The 4,439-nt window shown below is 44.4% G+C and overlaps 1 non-coding gene and 1 pseudogene across 1 annotated transcript; both read left to right on the top strand.

The window, feature by feature from the left end:
* The first annotated feature begins 1,716 nt into the window (after positions 1-1,716).
* TRNAK-UUU (transfer RNA lysine (anticodon UUU)) lies at positions 1,717-1,788 on the top strand. The gene has a single exon. It is a non-coding gene; the product is annotated as a tRNA-Lys (tRNA).
* A 1,177-nt stretch (positions 1,789-2,965) lies between these two features.
* Positions 2,966-4,053, top strand: LOC115847246 (leucine-rich repeat-containing protein 75B pseudogene; annotated as a pseudogene).
* The last annotated feature ends 386 nt before the right edge of the window (positions 4,054-4,439 follow it).

Raw genomic sequence — 4,439 nt, 5'->3', positions numbered from 1 at the left:
TAAGAAAGATTGAAAAATAAAAAGTAGACCAGAGTAAGGGCAACAAGAGTGCTAGAGGGTTGGCAGGTGTATGAGAAAGCAATTTTAAAAAAATTAAGTCTTGGATTCTTTAAAATGTTTCCTGGAATATTTTATTAACATTCTTGACTTTTATATAAACCATGAATATTATCTAAATTTGTGAGAAAGCAATTTCTAAATAGGGTGCGCCTCAGAACGAGGAAATGACTTTTGAACACATATTTGAAGGCAGTTGAAGGAGCTCTCATTCCTTCAGTGAGGAACCTAGCATATTTCACACCTGGAATAGATAATATTTTAACACCCCTCTCCTCCATAAGAAAAATATTTTCAAGAACAATCATGATGAATAATTATGGTAGTTAGAAAAGAAATGCAGAAAGTGAAAACTTTCTTCTATTGAACGTTATATATATAATAAAGTTAATAAACAAATGTCACAGTACCCAAAAAGGGTGGAAAACCATGGTTTTTATATCTACCTAAAAAGTGATTTAACTGGAAGACAGTTTGCAGTATCTTACAGACACTAAATGTATTCTTACCATTTCATTCAGCAATGACGCTCCTTGTTGTTTACTGAAATAAGTTGAAAACTTATGTCCACGCAGAAATTTACACATAGATGTTTATAGCAGCTTTATTCATAATAGCCCCAAATTTGGAGGAACATAAGATGTACTTTAATAGGTAAATGGGTAAATGAACTGTGATACTGCCATATAATGAAATATTATTCAGTAATAACAAGAAATGATATGAAAATGGGGACATTGCTCTTGATAATCAACAAAAGAATTATGAGAATGCTATGAATAGTTGTACCAACAACTAGATAACCTAGATGAAATCTTAGAAACCAAAGATCTACCAAGACAGAATTACAAAGAAATAAAAAATCTGAATAGACTCATAACTAATGAAGAGATTGAATCAGTAACCAAAAATCTCCTGACAAATAAAGATGATAGGCCAGATGGCTTCACTGAAAACTTCTACTGAAAAATTCTATCAAACATTTAAAGAAGAACTAACACCAAAAAAGTGAAGAAGAGGGATTACTTCTTAACGCATAGAATGACAATATAAAGCCAAGACTGCCTTTATATCAAAGCCAGGCACAGATACTACAAGAAAAGAAAACTACAGACCAATATCCCTTATGAACATTAATGCAAAAGTTCTCAACATATACAGGCAGAACTGGAGATAAAGCAAGTTTGGTTCCAGACCACCACAATAAAGCAAATGTCACAATAAATGGAGTCACACAAATTTTTTGGTTTCTTGGTACATATAAAAGTTATGTTTATACTATCCTGTAGTCTATTAAGTATGCAATAGCATTATGTCTAAAAAAAATTGTACACAACTTAATTTTAAAATATGTCATTGCTAAACAAGGCTAATCATCATCCAAGCCTTCAGCTGGTTGTAGTAGTAACATCAAATATCACTCATCGGGGCTTCCCTGGTGGCACAGTGGTTGAGAGTCCGCCTGTTGATGCAGGGGACGCAGGTTCGTGCCCCGGTCCGGGAGGATCCCACATGCTGCAGAGCGGCTGGGCCCGTGAGCCATGGCCGCTGAGCCTGCACGTCCGGAGCCTGTGCTCCACAAAGGGAGAGGCCACAGCAGTGAGAGGCCCGCGTACCACAAAAAAAAAAAAAAAAAAAAGATCACTCATCATCAGGAATTCCCTGGCGGTCCAGTGGTTAGGACTCAGGACTTTTACTTCTGGGGCCCAGGTTCAATCCCTGGTTGGGGAACTAAGATCCCACAAGCTGCGCGGAGCAGCCAGAAAAAAAAAAAACAAAACCACTCCTATAGATCACCATAATAAATATAATAATAATGAAATTTTTGAAATATTGTGAGAATGACCAAAATGTGACACAGAGACATGAAGTGAGCAAATGCTGTTGGAAAAATGGGGCCAACAGACTTGCCTGATGTAGGGTTGCCACAAACCTTCTATTTGTAAAAAGCACAATATCTGCAAAGCACAATAAAATGAAGCACAGTAAAACGAAGTATGCCTATACTAGCAAACTGAATTCAGCTGCATATTAAAAGATTATACACAATGGCCAAGTGGGATTTATTCCTGGAATAAAGGATAGCTCAACATATGAAAATCAATCAATGTAGAACACATATTAACAAAATGAAGGGTAAAAACACATGATCATCTCAATTGTTGCAGAAAAAGCATTTGACAAAATTCAACACCCTCTCATGATAAAAACACTATAGAAACTAGGAATAGAAAGAAACTCTCTCAACATAATAAAAGTCGTATATGAAAAACCCACAGCTAACATCCTATTCAGTGGTGAGAGACTTTTCCTCTAAGATGGGGAATAAGACAAGGATACCTGGTTTTGCCACTTCTATTCAACATATAATTGGAAGTTCTAACCAGAGCAGTCAATCAAGAAAAAGAAATAAAAGGCATCCCAATTGGGAAAGAGAAAGTAAAATTATCTCCATTCACAGATGACATTATACTATATGTAGAAAACTCCACACACACACCAAAGCGGGGAGTGGGGGGGACCTCTTAGAACTAATAAATGAAATCAGCAAAATTGCAAGGTATAAAATCAACACTAAAAAATTAGTTGCATTTCTATACACTAACAATGAACAACCGCAAAAGGAAATTAATAAACAATTCCATTTACAATAACATCAAAAAGAATAAAATACCTAGGAATTAGCTTATTCAAGGGGGTAAAAGATTTCCACACTGAAAACTACAAAACATTGCTGAAATAAATGAAAGAAAACATAGATAAATGGAGAGACAACCCATGTTCATAGATTAGAAAACAGTATTGTTAAGATTTCCACAATACTCAGTGATCTACATTTTTAACCCAATCTCCATCAAAATCCCAATGGCATTTTATGCACGGTAGAAAAATCCATCCTAAAGTTCATATGGAAGTTCAAGGGAACTTCCAAAAAGACAAAACAATCTTGAAAAAGAAGAACAAGTTGGAGGACTCACTCTTTCTGGTTTCAAAACTTATTACAGGCCGGCTCGGCGCCCGCCGCGCGGCGGCCCTGGGGGCGCGGCTGGGCCGGCGGCCCGGGCCCGAAGCGGGCTCGGAGGCTGGGGCGGAGGCGGGGTGCGGGCCGGCGCCCTATGAGCGCCGGGTGCGCTGGCTCCGCGAGATCCAGTCGACGCTCCGCGAGCGGCGCCCGGCGCGCGCCCGGCAGCTGCTGCGCCTCCTGCGCCAGGACCTGGGCCTCGAGGGGACCCTCCTCACAGACATCCTCTACAGGAATGTGGCCTTCCTCAATCTGGTGGACCCCATCTCCCACGACCTGCTTGTGAACCTGGCCCGGGACCTGCAGTGCCCCAAGTCGCGCTGCCCCCGCAGGACTATGAGCTCTGGAAGTCCTCAGACAAGACCTGCCGGCAGCTCATCTACCACCTCACCCCTCACTCCAAGCGGCAGCAGGGGTCCAGCCTGCCCCGAAGGAAGACCCAGAGCTGCCTCAAGAACAACCTCCAGAAGACTCTGCTGGCAGGGGAGACCGTGAACCTATCGGGGATACAACTGTCGGTGCGGGACGTGCAGCATATCATGCGCTACCTGGGCAGCCAGGGCGCCAGGCTGGCAGTGCTGGACCTGAGCTTCACGGGGCTGAGTGATGAGCTGCTGCACCGGCTGCTGCCCAGCCTCTGGACGCTGCCCCGCCTCACCCAGCTTCTGCTCAACAGCAACCGGCTGCCGCGGGCTACCGCCCGTGAGCTCACTGAGGCGATCAAGGACACCACCAAGTTCCCGGTGCTGGCCCGGGTGGGCCTGGGCAACAACGTAGATGTGGCCTCCCTGCCCCAGCCCCTGCTGGTTGGCCTTAGCCGTAGGCTAAGCCAGCGCACCTCGCTGCCCACCATCTACGAGAGCCTGGACCCAGAGCCTGAGGGTGGCATGGCCGGGGCCACGGCCCTTGCTTCCAGCTGGGGCTCTGCAGCTGCCGGGCCAGGGCCCGAGCCCCAGGCCTGCTGCACCAGGTGACCCGCCACCCGCCCTGGCTCCTGCTTCCTGACTAGCAACGCACCCGAGCACGTGGGAGGGGGTGATGGAGGCAGAGTTACCCCACAGGACCCAGATCCCCGTGCACAGGAGGATGGGCTCATTGGAGACTGGATGGTCGGTCCAGGCTGGAGTCTCAGCCTTCCCTCAGCAGAAGGGGCCTGGCACCTACTGTGCAGACCCCACAATAAAGGCTGATGCCACCTCCAAAAAACAAAACAAAACAAAAAACACCTTACTACAAAGCTAAACAATGTGGTACTGGCATAAACACAGACATATAGACCAGTGGAATAGAATAGAGAGCTCAGAAATAAACTCTTGCACATATGGTTAAATGAATTTCAGCTAGGGTGTCAAGACTATTC

This window comes from Globicephala melas, chromosome 3 (assembly GCF_963455315.2).
Source record: "Globicephala melas chromosome 3, mGloMel1.2, whole genome shotgun sequence".
Classification (NCBI taxonomy): Eukaryota; Metazoa; Chordata; class Mammalia; order Artiodactyla; family Delphinidae; genus Globicephala; species Globicephala melas.
This window is presented reverse-complemented; position numbering and strand designations above follow the sequence as displayed.